At 50.8% G+C, this 15,115-nt stretch overlaps 1 protein-coding gene across 2 annotated transcripts in view; it reads right to left on the bottom strand.

Annotated features, from left to right (window-relative positions):
* Window positions 1-15,115, bottom strand: part of B4GALNT4 (beta-1,4-N-acetyl-galactosaminyltransferase 4) — an 834,734-nt gene that overhangs the window by 214,062 nt on the left and 605,557 nt on the right. Inside the window, exon 1 of one of the 2 annotated variants that reach the window (XM_069623924.1) lies at window positions 123-253. The exons of the other annotated variant lie outside the window; for it this stretch is intronic. The gene's annotated coding sequence lies outside the window, so the exon portion shown is untranslated. Of the gene's footprint in view, window positions 1-122; window positions 254-15,115 lie in introns of those variants that run through there. 2 annotated transcript variants of the gene reach the window in all.

Here is a 15,115-nt window from a genome sequence, read left to right as displayed (position 1 = left end):
GGGAATAATGTTAAATTAATAGAGGAGTGGGGTAGGAGGGACCCCAATACATGTTCGATTATAAAAAACTTTAGGTAAAAACCCATCGAAAAAAATGGTAATATCTTAGAACCGTTGCTTACTGTACTTTTCAGCTGCAGTACTACTCCTCTTTAGGGTTCTTCAAAGCCCCACACTCTCAACATCTTCAGCCCCCGGTGCTTTTGATTCTATGGGCCCGTACAAATGATCAGGACTGATAAGTCATGTGACGGGACCTTGGGTGAACCAGGATCGGAACAGCAAACGCAATCAGGAGGCGGCCACGGACCTGCAACTCTTCTGCATTTGAAAGCGGTAGATAAAGCTGCCCTTCCATTTCGTGTCCAGTTGCCAGGCAACCAAGTGAGTCAGCAATGCCAGACCCTGCTGGCCTAGCCCTGGGGAAGTGCTTCTTAATTCTGACCCACAATAGCAGGCTATAACATAGAATGATGCCACACAGCGATCACGCCAGTGCCACATTTACCCATTGCTGCCCAAAGGGCCACGCGTAGGGGCTGGAGGACCAGGGGCAGGTGACCAAGGGGGAGGAATGGAGGGGATCAGGGAGAAGTTAAAGTACAGACTCGCTGTAAGCTTTCAAACATCTCTGTAGATGATAACAGAATTGTTTGCTCTTTGGGGGAGGGGACCTGCATGTGCGTCAGAAAGCCAAACTTCCCTTAAACAGATCAGTCGTCCTATCGCTTCAGGTGGCGCAACCGAGAGCCGACGCCCATGGGCGCGATGGGTGAGATGTACTGAAGCACAGAAGGTTCCAGTTCCCGAGGACTAGGCCTGCACATGTTGCACGAAGACCACATGCCCCACATTCATTTTCCCTCTTTCAAGATTGTCTAATGAGAAGGGCCGCTGCTGGAACACGGTACGACGTTGTTGCATAGCCCGTGTTTTTCAATGCCTCCCCCCCCCCCCCCCAACAGTTTTTTGCCATATTGAAAAATATTGAGGGGGGTTAAGGGGATATAAGGGGTAGGAGGGAGAATAGGTCATTAATAATAGGGGAGGGCGGTTGGGTGGAACCTCCTCCCCCAAAAATAAAAATGAGTTTTTTTCTGCAAAATACTGTCTGAAAAAAACTCAAAGTAAAAAACGGCCGATATAAAACCATAGAACCACTGTAACGCATGTACTGAACCATAAGATAATGGGTCCTGGGGCAGACTGCACCCCCACATCTGTAAAGATAGTCTGGTGGTGGTAAGAGCCCAGATCCCAGACAGTTTGACTCAAAGGAGACAGGAAACCAGAATCCCTGAGCTTAACCGCTAGAGAGGCTCTGCAGATGGGAATGACTCCACAGAATGCATGGGCGGCCCCTGAAGAGTCAGACCCTGCCCCAGGATAACAGGACTAAGACCATAGAGTGGGGTCCTGAGGAAGAGCAGCCTGGAAATGCACAGCTCAGTCTACAGACATTAGCTACTGATGCACAGAAGTCTCCGGAATGCTGGGGCTCTGGGCTGCAGACGTGGTGCCTTACGTCAAATCGGATCTCTACATTCATTGGTTTGGCCTGTGGCCTAGGAAATTCTGAGAACCAAGGAGCTGGTCTTACAAAAGGGGTGGTGGTGCCACGCCGATTGCAGAATTCAGGGTTCACTGTGCGGACAAGGTCTCTCCAATGGAAGAGGGGACGATATCATACTTGGACAGCCCCAATAATACATAGGCCTGGTCGTTCCAATAGTATACAGAGGCAGAGCAGACCACACCATGCGACCAAGGGGGCCCGATGTCTGGGATGTCCAAAAGCAGACATAATGGAGGCATGCCTGGAAGTAGTCTGCAGAGCTTGTGCCCTATTAGCGATTCTACCTGCAAAGGGTTGGCACTGGTGCATGGAAGACACATCCATATTCCACCTGAAGCATTGTCGGGGTTTGGAGCAAAGCCTCAGAGGTACCACCCTAATGCGGAGAAGAATGCAGATGTTTTCCTGGCCACTTGTTAAGGATGGTTTATGCACACTTTGCCCTACTCTTTCTACAGTAAGTGCAATGCATGTGTCTGTTTTCCAGTCCCTTTACTCTCCAACTCTGTGATTTTGTCAGCCAGCTTGCCACTCTCTTTTACGATGGTGTTGATGCGCTCTGCGTGCTTAGCCAGCGATGCATCCAGGTGGGATAAGAGCGATTCCACCTCATGAAGCCTGGAAGAAAATCCATTCAACTTTGAATCTAGAGCATCGATGGAATCTTGAATGGCATCCACTCGTTCATCAATGGGGACCCATTTCTTTCGTACAAAGCCATACTCCAAAGAGTCTACTCTCAAATGCATTTCCAACCCGCCGTCGAGAGGGAAGCCAGTCTGGGAAGTGGAGCCACCCATGCCAAGAAGAGAGTCAGGCAGGAAAGAGTGGTCATCAAAGGCCAGATGGTCTTCCCACTCAGAGTCGAGGCCCCCAATGGCCACAGGAGTAGGTACCCGAGAAGAGGGGGAATCCCTGATGCCTGAGGGTCCAGACTGGCAGGAGAGTTCCCAGGCTCCCAGAGTGGTGACAGATTGGGAAGAGAGGTCCCAGGACCCCCTCAGGGAATCGTCGCACTGGGCAGAGCTATTGCAGGTACTCAAAGAAGTGACAGACTGGAAAGAGGCATCACAGGTTCCCCGGAGAGTGTCCGTTTCCGAAGATAGGTCGCTTGCTCCCGGAGGAGACGCAGACTGGGAAGAGAGGTCAGAGGCTCCCACAGAATCGACAGACTGAGAGAAGTGATTGCAGGATCCCAGAGGAGTGACAGATTGAAAAGAAAGGTCACATGTTCCCAGAGGAGTGACAGGTTGGGAACTGAGGTCCCATGTCCCCAAAGTGGTAACGGATTGGGATGCGAGGTCACAGGTTCGCACAGGGGTGAAAGATTGGGAAGTAAGGTCACAGACTCCCAAAGAAGTAATGGACTGGGAGGAGAAGTCAGAAGTTTCCAACACAGAGAAAGACTGAGAAAAGTGGCTTTGTGTTCCATGGGGGCTTCCCGACTGTGAAGAGAAGCCGATGTCGGGCGGCGAGACAATCTGGGACAAGTAGACCCGCTCTTCAAATTGGTCATGCAGTTCCTCAGGCTTTATCGGAGGAGCGCTAGGTCGGGAAAGAGGGTTGCTGTCCAGGGGTGGAGAGTCGTCCATAGAAAAAGAATGGCTGCTCAGCGCAGAACCAGAGCTTGAAAACTGGTGGATAACCAGAGAGCCAGGCATAGAAGGACTCTCCTCCCTGGGCTCCGCAGTAAGCTGTATGTACTTTGAAAGTAGAGAGTCAGCCTGTGTTGCGGCTTCCACGATGCTCACCGTAGAGTCAGTCTGCAACATGGAGTCCATGATGCCTACAGGAGAGCCTGGGGGGACTGGAGTCCCTGATGCACTGCGGAGAGCCAGACTTGGAAGATGTGTCCATGATGCAGAGAGGATGCCCAGGCTGTCAGGTTGAGGCGATGATGCACAGAGGAGAGCCAGGCGTGGAATGCAGGTCCATGATGCTAGGAGGATTGATCCAGGATGCCTGGAGATGAGCAAGGCTGGCATGTGGTGTTCATAGTCCCCAGAGGATAGTCTTGCTGGGATGTCCTTGCAAGAAGTGGGTTCTTTAGTGGCCAGAAGAAAGCCAGCTTGTAAAGTGGATTAAGTGCTTGTCAGAGGAAGCTAGGATGGGTAGTGGAATCGGTGATACACAGGAAAGAGGCAGGCTTGTGCAAGGAGCCCAGGGTGTAGAGGCGAAGCCCGTAATTCACAGAGAGCACGATGGGGATTGAAGTCAGTGAACTGCATAGAGTCAGGGGGAGAGGTGAAGTCCTCAATGCAAGGAGAGCCAGGTTAGGCAGCGCAGTCCATGATGGCCAGAGACCATGGCTTGAAAGGTGGGTCTGTCATGGATGCCATCATCAATCTGGAAAGTAGAACCCACAAATCAAAGGGGAGAGCCATGATGCGAAGCGGAGCCCATGATGCAGAGAGTCAGGCTGACGGGTGACGCCACTCATGCACCCAGGGTCACCAGCCCAGCAAGAGGAATCTTCTCCTTAAACTCATTTCCATGATGTGTGAAGGGGAATGGATCCTTAGTTGTCAGCCCTTCTATTGTGAGTGTAGCTACGCCAGAGGCTGGTTGTGGTGTTTTGCGCGCCCTTTGCTTACGGGGCAGCGAAGCTGGAATCACAGGGTCAGTCTTCTCCAAATCAATGAGCGGCTTGTTGGTTGCAGCAGTCTCTCTCAATCCGTCCGCTCCGAGGGACACGGCGAGCCGCCATTAATGCATATGTCCTTGAAGGAGGACTTAGGAATTAAAGGATTCGCTTATCTATAAGAGTGGCAGCTAATGCGCAGAGGAAGGAGGGGGCTGCTGGGATCAGGCATGCAAGGACACACATCTCCACACAGCACACACACAGACAGACCTGGCGGCGCTGTATCAAGCACCCATTTTGCTGTTCACATTGTATAGTGCAGGGGTCTCAAAGTCCAACCCTCAAGAGATTAATCCACTTCATGTTTTCAGAATATTTACACAAAATATATTCAAATACAGTACATTTAAATGGGCCTTAGTTACATAGTGGCTATGCTGATAACCTGGGAATTTGTCCATTTGTTACGCCAATTTACATCACCCTTGCTCATTCATTTTGCCCCTTCCTTTTCCCTTCAGTAAAGGTGCAGAATGAGACAGGTTTTCTTTTTGGCATAAAAAGGCCGCAGATTTATTTTCACACATAATAAACACAGCAAAAAATAGTGAAAGGTGCAGCGACTGCTCCGTATCAATAACCTGCTTCCTCCTTTTCCCATAAGTCCATAATAGGCACAACTCCCCCAAACCCTTCCTGTCTGAGACCCGCCTGCCCCTGCAGGTGCTCCTGGGCTGAGAGAGCGTCATTTGTTGGGGGGGAGCGTCCTGCTGCTGAAAACTGCAAGTTCTTTCCAGCAGGACACCCGCCGCTTATATGGGACTTGCCCCGACCCTTTCTTTTGTTGCCCTTTGCGTGCTTTCCAGCGCATTTGTGCTCTTTGGGTTAATCCCTCCCCCCTACCCAGGGGGTGCAGGGGGTGAGAGGAGTGAGGACTCTGCCCCGGTTATCAGGGTGCCTTCTCCATTTTGGCGGCTCTTTTCCGTCGTCACCTTCAAAGCCTGGGGTAGTTCAGACGTGAAGACCCAGGGTATGGTTTGAACTATAAACTCTTAGCACTAGTGCAAGCCAAGGTCAGCCCCTCTCAACATTAGGTGGGTGTTCTGCAAAGTATAGGGTGGCCAGACGTCCCGGTTTTGCTGGGACTGTCCCGGTATTTGGTACCCTGTCCCCCTTTCTCAAGATTATGTTGCCTTTGGAAACTGCAGTGGTGTCGTTTTTCATAATAAGTTTCATAGCTGGCAGGCAGGAATGCACAATCTCGCACAGAAGAAATGCTGCATTGTACAATTTGAGATCGTGTTAGTTTGTGTAAAATTATGTATAATATGTTTTTCTGTGAGCAGTAACACTTCTCCTCCAAATGCTACTGAAGTGTAGTGCCTTAACAGCCACTTTCAAGAGTTAGTCCTACTTTTATGTTAGTTGCCCTGTCACGGTTTTTTACTTTTTTAATCTGGTTACCCTAGCGAAGTATGCAGCATTTTAGTCCTGCCCTAAATCGCAGGACAGACCCGATTGTCTCACTTGCAGTACTTTAAGCCATTGACTTAAGAGGAGTGCTGATATTTTACTTAATACATAGCAGAGCACTGGTATTTTGAGTAGAATTATAAACTTGTGCTGGGGATAATGTTCGTGTCCAGCAGTTATGCATCATGAGCTCAACGCTGTAAACATATCTGTCAGTAAAAACCTCTTTCTCCCGCCCTAGCTACATGGGCGTCCGTTGGCTGGAAAAGGTCAAGGACTGGACTTTGGAACTGGGATCTGGGATGGGCGGCTGGAAGCGCGAGAGGACCCTGCACCTGATTGCCATGCCTCCTGGTGGGCGCGGTGGCACTGGCAGACATGTTCGCTAGAGTTCCAGCCTCCAGGGGAAGCTGCACATCTAGACTCTCTCTAGCCTCATAATGGGCGCTGGGAGCTGCTATAGAAATGCATCAGCGTGGATTTTCTGGTGGGCGTCAATGGTCTTTAGATCCAAGCTGTGGAAGAGGTTGAGCCAGGGGTCTCTTTTTCCCCAGAGTAAGCTACGCAGGTAGACATTGGAAAGAAGAAAAATAGCCTTCAACTGAATGGCTGTGCCTCCTCTCAGGGACCTTTTGCGCAACTGCTTAATGTATTCATTTATTTTACATTTGTAAAGCGTGCTGAACCCGCAGGCTTCTATGCGCTGGTTACTTAAGGGGAATGGCTTTAAACAGCTCTTTTTCAGCATCCGAAGTGGGTGGAGGAAAAAAAGGGAATTGAATAATGAGAACGCGGATGGGAGGAGAGGTGCTCCACAGGTCTAGGCGCTGCCTGTGTTAGATGAGGTAGGTTTAAGCACTCTGCATGAATGAAGAAGAGTAGGTGTGATTGCTTATTGGAAGCAAGGCAATGCAGTCCACGTGTGTTATCACTTCTCCAGCACATCATCTGCCTTTTATTGTAGTATTTTTTTTTAAAGATGGTTTCAGGAGCATTGAAGATTTAATGAAGAAATATCATTTCACAATAGGTCCACCTGCGGCCTTTCGCTCCAATACCGTGAGGGTCAGTTCAGTGGCCTTTTCAGGTGTGCCCTCTGAATGAGTTTACACGAGATTGGGGCGGAGCGTGAATTTGTGAACTCATTGCTGATCTGGTGGCTGCCTCGAGTAGCTTAGGGAGTCCATGTATCGTTTCCTTTGCACCTCCATGATGCGGGAGGCTGCGATAGTCCAGTTCAGATGTAGTGGCGACTCTTGCAATGATGCCCCTTTCCTCATCCTCAGTTCAGATGTAGTGGCGACTCTTGCAATGATGCCCCTTTCCTCATCCTCCCTGGAAGGCTAGTGCTGTGAAAGCCAAGCTCTTGATAGGGGCATCTTCTCCCAACCCATCTAATGTGAGGCTCCGTATTAATACGTGCATCCCCTGGAAGCCCCCAAATATCTGCTTAATTTTCAACGGAAGAAAAGATGGTCTGTGAAGGTTGCTCTCCATTTGTGTTGTATTTGTGCCAACTGATCAACGCCCACCACCTTTCCATTTAGGCTCTACCCATTATGGCCCATCCAAACTCATATGACCAGCAAAGGGTGAGGTGGCGGTGCACCCTGATGAAGGTACACCATAGAAACAATGACCCCTACGCAGCAGGGCATGAACGGGTTCTTAAAAAAAATAGGAAAACAAGTAAAGAGAGCAGACATTGGAGAATTCCTGCAGGCGGCAAGGGTTTTGCCCCAAATATTGCTGCGCTAGAAAAAACATACACCCCGTAATTGTAGGAGGGGGACACCTGGCGCTTATGAGAACATGCTTAGTAAGGCTGTGTGATCGAATGTATCAAGCTCAGCTGAAAGACCCACCACCATTAGTGATGTTGCGTTCCTCCTAGCACCAGCAGGCAGCAGCTCTTCCGGCACTGGGGCTGTTTCAGAGCCTCTCCTCTGTCGAAGGCCGGCTTGCCAGGATGCCAGAAGGAAGTGCGTCACCTGGATAGGTGTTGCTTTTTGGACAATTTTGTTAGCCAAGAGATCTCTACTTTCTTGTCATCCTTAAAAAAGGGATATGGCCCTCAGCCGCGTCACCAACTTGGGAGAGCCCTGTTACAGTCCAGCTTGAAAAGCCTATAGCAAGTGCTGACCAAAATTCAACATTTCCTTCACATCGCGTTCAATGTATAACGTTACAATAGTATTTCAATAATATGGAACATACTCTGTTCCAAGATGGTGGCGCCCTTCAGGGAGAGCAGGCTCCTGCTGATCCCTGCTGTTCCAGGATGGTGGCGCCCTTCAGGGAGAGCAGTCTCCTGCTGATCCCTGCTGTTCCAAGATGGTGGCACCCTTCAGGGAGAGCAGGCTCCTGCTGGTCCCTGCTGTTCCAAGATGGTGGCGCCCTTCAGGGTGAGCAGGCTCCTGCGGATCCCTGCTGTTCCAAGATGGTGGCGCCCTTCAGGGTGAGCAGGCTCCTGCTGATCCCTGCTGTGCCAAGATGGTGGCGCCCTTCAGGGAGAGCAGATGCCTGCTGAACCCTGGGATGCCACAGAAACCTTGTAATGATGATGTGCAGATACATCTTTTCACTTCCAGTTCCTTCAGAACACAGGAAGAAGGTGGCACATGGCGCAAAATGGAATTCAACAAGATCGCGTTTAGAGGTAAGCTGGGAAATATTACTCATGCAAGCTTCACCCCACTTTGGCCAGAATTGGGACCAAATAATTCTGGCGGCGCTATTTTTTGAAACAAATAGAACAATGAGAGCTTGACCCTCTACCCATCCCCCATAGATGTGACGTGATGTCTGCTCCCTATTTTTAGAAACAAGGGAGCTACCCATGTGAGGCAGTCTCATATGAACATCCTTTCATGATTTGGATCGTGGAGTTCTGTTTTCTTTCATATTTGTATGTATAGTTTCTGCTGTCCTTTAAATCATGCAATACAATTAAAAGTAGTGCAATAGGTCAGACACACCTTGCTTTTTCGAGATGGTTCCGCCACTGCATACCATACCTTCACAATGATTGAATTGCGCAGGAATCTTCATCACTGTGTGTCTCTAGGCTACCAATCAGGAGTTCTATGCCTCGTGAGTTTATATGGAAGGGAGAAATGCAATTCACAAGGAGGACACAGGAACACTGACAAGTGTGGCCAAGATGGAACTGGGGAAGGACTTGGGTAGCTAGGATCATCATCACTTAATTATGGCTTTGATTGAGCTCATTGCAAGTACAAGATGGCCCCTAGAGATGACTAGCATTAACACGGTAGAAGTAGGACTACTAGCAATTCTCGGTTGAACTGCCTTTAAATAGTCAACACAGGGAAAATAAGGATGTTTGGCAACTTGTTAGGGTAGCTCAACTTCTCCTGCAGCATTCCAGGCCCGTGGGCATCAACTTTGTTCCGGTGCTACCTTTGTATTTTTGTGCTAGGAATTCCAGTTCTGCAGGGGTTCCCCATTTGCCACAAATCCTGCAATCTCATTCTCTCATGCTTCCGCTACTATTCCCCTTAGACCCCATGCTCAGTGTGTATTCCTTCCCTGTCCACCCATTTCCGGCCTCAGCCATATCCGGCGCATCATTGCTCTGCTTCCCGCTCCTAGTGGCACAGATCTCCTCCCTCTGCCCTCAGTCGGAGCACCTTCCTGTGTCATGAGGCCTCTCACAACCCTCGTTTCCCTAGGATCTGTGGCCCTATCCTTGACACTCCAGAATATTGGCAACGGTGGTCCCCTGAAAGCTGAGTGGATTTTTATGTCACATCAGCCCCTGCTTTTTCTGCATACAACCTAGTCGGGCTCTATGTCATCCCAGGGGTTTAATGCCAACCCCTGAAGTTCCATCCTGTGCAAGGGTTAGTGGGCACTAGGGGTTACTGTTGGGGTAAAGTGGCTGTAAGCCCTCTACTGGGTGAGCGAAGTGCAAACATTCCAGGGGAACAAGGTTGGGGAGGCCAACAATATTAATGAATGTTTCTGTTTATTCTCAGTTGGGAATCATGTGAAGATATCATTCCTAAAAACACACCTCGATTTTATTTCTGTCTTCCCCTGGCCAGTGGGAGACAGGGGTTTCACATTCTAGGGCAGAAGCAAAGATGTTAGCCTCCCGGTCCCCTTATATCTCTCTCTTGGGAGCAAACAAAACGTTTTTTCCTTGTCCTCTAATAATAGTTATATTTGGGGAAATGTTTTTTTTTTTTTTTTAAATATTTTTATTTTATTTTGAAGCCAAACAAACACACTACAACTGTTTCAATACATAAAAAAGCATCATTAGACCAACACATTTTCAGTAGAACTCCCCAACTTCCCCCCACCCCTTGAACTAGAGCCGGTTCTCACATGTCATTTACAGGAGCATCATCGGGTAGCACAATACTTAAGCAGTCATCATCCAAGTCCTCTGTTCCGTTGTTACCCTGGTGAGGGTTTGCCATAGAGGCCACCCTACTTCCTCCTCGCCCCCCCTAGTGACCGCTTCAAACCAGACTACAGATTCAGCTTCCGCCCACCTCAAGAGGTCCGCCCACCATAGCTCCACCCTAGGTCTGTGGGCCGCCTTCCAGCCCATGGCAATCCTGCGCTTGGCCAAAACACAAGCCAAGTTCTTCATCTTGCTTATGTGTTTTGAATGTCGGGGTCTAGGAAAAATCCCCAGCATGCATGACCAGGCCGATTCCACATCCAGCACCACTCCCCCACCAGCCAGTTTCGTCTTAGCCTCATCCCAAAATCTGTGCACTACCGGGCAAGCCCAAAACATGTGTAGCAGCCCAGCATCCACCTCCCCACACCTGGGGCACTGCTGCGTAGCTAGTCCCCCAAACTTTGCAATTTTCCCGGGAGTCAGATAAGCCCTGTGGGTAACGTACAATTGAGGTTGTTGGAATCTCGCGTTCCGGGACACCTTTTTATGGTATCTCTGGCCCACTCCCATTGCCCGTCTGTCATGGGTCCTCCCACCTCCTCTTCCCAATCTTGTCTCAATTGGAGCAACTCCTCCCCTGCCCTTACTCGCAGGAGCTCGTATATCCTCGATATTTCGTGCCCGCCCTCCGATACATCATACATAGTTTCCAGGGAGGCATCAGGGTCTTCCGCTAGCACTGTCTCGGGCCATCTTTCTCTAGTCTTTTTCACAAGCCTATCGTAGGTTATATATTGGCCACCATGCACCCCTGTCTCTCCCTGCAACCTCTGAAAGTCCACTGCCTCCCCTTCCTGCCATATGTCCCCGAGGGTGGCCAGGCCTACCTGTTCCCAGTATCTACAGACCGATTCAAGTAGTTGAGTCGCTCCCGCACAGCGCCGCCAAAGGGGCCTGCTGGGAGTATGGCTCTGAATCCCCCCCAATCCTCCATGTCCTGTGCCAGATCTCCCAGCCCAGCCCCAGCAGCCGCCCCCTGCCCACCAGTTTGTCTCTGCGCAACCACACCACTTCCTTCAGAAAGTATGGGGCTGAGTCTCCACGCAGAAGCCTAGCTTCCGCCGAGTCTTCAGTCGAAAGCCACCTGGCCACATACAGCAGCTGCCCTGCCAGGTAATAGAGTTCAAAACTAGGCAGGCCTATCCCCCCCTTGTCACATGGGTTCTGTAGCTTCCACAGAGCAACCCTATTCCTAGAGTTACCCCACACGAAACCCCTACACACGCTGTGAAGTTTCACGAATAGGCTCCTAGGTATCAAAAACAGGACATTCACGAAAAAGTGCAAGAGTCTAGGCAGGACCACCATCTTGAGCAAGGCCGCTCTCCCCATCATGGTCAGGGGCAATCTAGACCAAAATACCATGCTGTTCTTGATCCCCTCTATCGCTTCTTCCGTGTTATGCTTGTGTTCTGCCTCGACCCTATGGTAAATATTTATTCCCAAATACCTAAATGTCACAGGCTGCCATGGTATTGGCAGGACAGGCAGCCTCTGTACCGGGACCTTCCTATATCTGCCCAAAGGAAACAGACTAGACTTTCTAGGGTTCACCGATATGCCCGAAAGGGTGGCGTACCGTTCCATTACCTCCAGCACATACTGCAGATTTTCTTCTGGATAACGCAAATAAAGGAGCATGTCATCCGCATATGGTGATATCAGGTGCCCTCCACTGACAGTGCTTATGCCCACCTCCCCATATTGTTGTCGCAGGCATATTGCCAGCGGCTCTAATGCCAGTATATATAGCATGGGTGACCAGGGGCATCCCTGTCTGGTCCCCCTGCTAAATTGCCAGGTATCGGAGACTGTGGACCCCGTTTTAACTCTCGCCATCGGGGTGCTGTAAAACAACTGGACCCATCTGAGGTATCCAGGTCCCATTCCGTACCCCTTCAGGACCGCTTTCAGCCAGGGCCATCGTACCGAGTCGAAGGCCTTGACCGCGTCTAACGACACTATGGCCAACTCGCCCGTGTCCTCCTTGGTTTGGTCAATGATATGGTGTAGCCTCCTGTGGTTATCGGTGATGTTCCTGCCTGGAACATATCCCGTCTGATCTGGGTGTATCAGTTTCCCAATCACCTTCTTCAGTCTATTAGCCAGCACTGCCGTAAGTATTTTGCTGTCCTGGTTAAGCATGGACAACTGTCTGTAAGACCCACACTCCACGGCCAGCTTGCCTGGTTTCAAAAGTGGGATAATCACAGCCTCTCGGAGGGATAATGGGAGTTCCTCCTGCTCATAGGCCTCATTGAAAGTGGCAAGCAGTGGCTGAAGCAGCTCTTGCTTGTATGTTTTGTAGAACTCACTAGGCAGCCCATCCGAACCAGGCGCCTTGCAAGTGGGCAGATTCTGGATCACCACCTCCAGCTCATCCGAGGTGACAGGTGCGTCTAAACTCTGCGCGTTCTAGGTCATCCAGGGTGGGCAGCTCTATGTCCTCCAATGTGTCCAGTATGTCTTGACACAATCCTCCCCCGTGCCCTCATACAAGTGTCTGTAAAACTTAAGGAACTCCTCATTTACCCCTTCTTGGGTGTTGCAGATGCAACCTCTCTCATCCTTAATCTCACTGATCACCGAGCGGGGGGTCTCACTCTTATACAGCCAGGCCAGCAGTCTGCCCGGCTTGTCGCCCCCTGCGTGTATCCTCTCAGTGTATTTCCTGTAATTGAGTCTGCACAGCCTATCCCAGAGTGCACTGCAGGACAACTGTAGCTCCTTTACTTTGGTTCTGTTATCATGAGCGGTGTTCTCACAACGTGTGAGATCCTCTAGCTCCCTTTCCGCTTCTTGGAGTTCCCTTTCGATACCCCCCTGGAGCCCCTTAGCTTTGGAAATGGCTACCCCACGCACCACCACCTTAAACGCTTCCCACAGTGTGCCCACAGAGCGTACGCTTCCCGTATTTATATCGAATTATTCTTCGATGGCATCCCTCAGACCCTGCCGGAACCCCTCGCCTTGCAGAGCCTCGGTCCTGAGTCTCCATGTAGGGATCCGCGGTCTTGTGGGATGGTGTCTCCAGTCTACCACCAAGGGCGAGTGGTCAGATAGTACTCGGGCCTTGTATTCCGCTCCCACTATGTCTCTTACTATCTCGGCAGTTACAAACATGTAATCTAGCCTTGTGTGCAAATCATGTGGCGCTGCGTAGTGTGAATACTGCATATCCGTAGGATGCAGCCTTCTCCACACATCCTCTAGGCTTAGGCCTTTCAGTAAAGTACCCAGCGCTTTGGCCGCCGGTGCCGTTTTCCCTGCCCTGTCCTTGGACCTATCCATTCTGGGATTCACGGTACAATTCCCCCCCCCCCCACACTACCGTACCCTCTGCCAGGGGGCCAAGTTTACTGTAGAGGGTCCTAAAGTAAGCCGCTGTGTCGTTATTGGGGGCGTACAAATTTATGATATGCACTTCCCTGTTTTCCAGGTAACCCGTTACCACCACCATTCTACCCTCCGGGTCCACCGTAGAGTCAAGCACCCGAAATGGCACATGCGGCGCCACCCAAGTAATAACCCCTCTAGCGTACGCCGCACCCAGAACATTGCCCTTCCATTTTCTCCTGAACACCTCCAGCCTTTCCCTAGTGAGGCGAGTCTCCTGCAGCAGGGCTATGTCTACACGCATCCTCTTTAAGTACAGCATCACTTTATTACGTTTCAGGTAGCTGTTAAGGCTCCGTACATTCCAGGTCACAATTCTGAGATTACCCGATGCCATCTGTTCGGACTATCCCCATCCCATTCTTTCCCATAATGCTCCCCGTGCTAGTTTGTTTTCTGGCTCTCTCCCTTCTATTCACAGACAATACCCCCCTCACCCACCTCCCAACTTCACACCACTGCACACAACTCCCTCCCCGCCCCCCTCCCTACCGACCCCCAACAATAGCCCAGCTCCATCCCTGGATCTCAGGCCTACCCACGTCTGGACCCGTCTCGTATCCGAGGAGAAGGACCCTGCAGGGCGTCACCTATCTAACAGTGACCTAACTAAGTGTACTACTATTGGGTTCAGAGGGTGCCTCCTAGGAGCTCCCAGTCATCTATTTAGGAGAAGTGCATTCAACGGGACCCGCCGGCGGATACCATGACTTCCTCCCCACAAGCACAATATCGTTCTATATTCCAGTCCCACTGTCATAACTATGGCCCCACAGGTGCCTCAGCAACGTGCTACTTATCTCCAACCGCTTCTGTCTGGACATCCGGTTCCTGAGGTCGACCCTGCATATCCAGCCACTCCATCGCTTCAGTCGGCGTCTCAAAGAAGAGGGATCTGTTCTTATAAAACACCTTTAACCTGGCGGGGTAGAGCAACATGTAGCAATGGCCTGCTTCTCTAAGCCTCCTTTTCACCGATCCAAAGTTCATTCGATTACGCTGTACAAGCAGCGTATAGTCCGGTTACGCCATTATTTTCGCTGACCCCCTTTCTATCGTACCTCCTTTTCGGAAAAATGTGAGAATCTTTTCGCGTTCACGATAGTTCAAGATCTTCGCGATCAACGGCCGCGGGGGGTGGGGGGGCTCCTGGGGCCCGTCTCCTGGTCAGGGTCCTATGTGCCTTTTCAACCGCGAACCCCTGGGTCAGCTCCCCGCCTGTAATTTCCTGCAAGAGCATGGTTTCAACGTATTCCGTGGGGTTCGGTCCTTCTATTCCTTCCGGAACACCCACTATGCAAAGGTTGTTGCGTCTGGCGCGCCCCTCTGCCTGCTCTGCTCTGTCCTCCAGATTGCCCACTCGTTGCACGAGGGCATGAAGCTCCTTAGCATGTGCATTGCACGCCTCCGTGGTCGGGGCCAACTCTTTCTCCAGTTCCCCAGTGCGCTCCGCGATCGTTCGCACGTCCTGTCGCAACAGGTTCACCTCTTCTTGGACCGCTCCGATCTTGAGGTCCAGGCCCTCCTGCAGCTCTTTCATGGCCAGGCCCAACTTCGTTTCCCAGGCCATTTTCAAGTCTGCAATTGCTGCCAGCACCTCCTGGATAGTACCTGGTGGGTCCGTCGCCGCCGCAGGGGTCTCTTT

This window comes from Ambystoma mexicanum, chromosome 11 (genome assembly GCF_040938575.1).
Source record: "Ambystoma mexicanum isolate Mex_15411 chromosome 11, UKY_AmexF1_1, whole genome shotgun sequence".
Classification (NCBI taxonomy): Eukaryota; Metazoa; Chordata; class Amphibia; order Caudata; family Ambystomatidae; genus Ambystoma; species Ambystoma mexicanum.
This window is presented reverse-complemented; position numbering and strand designations above follow the sequence as displayed.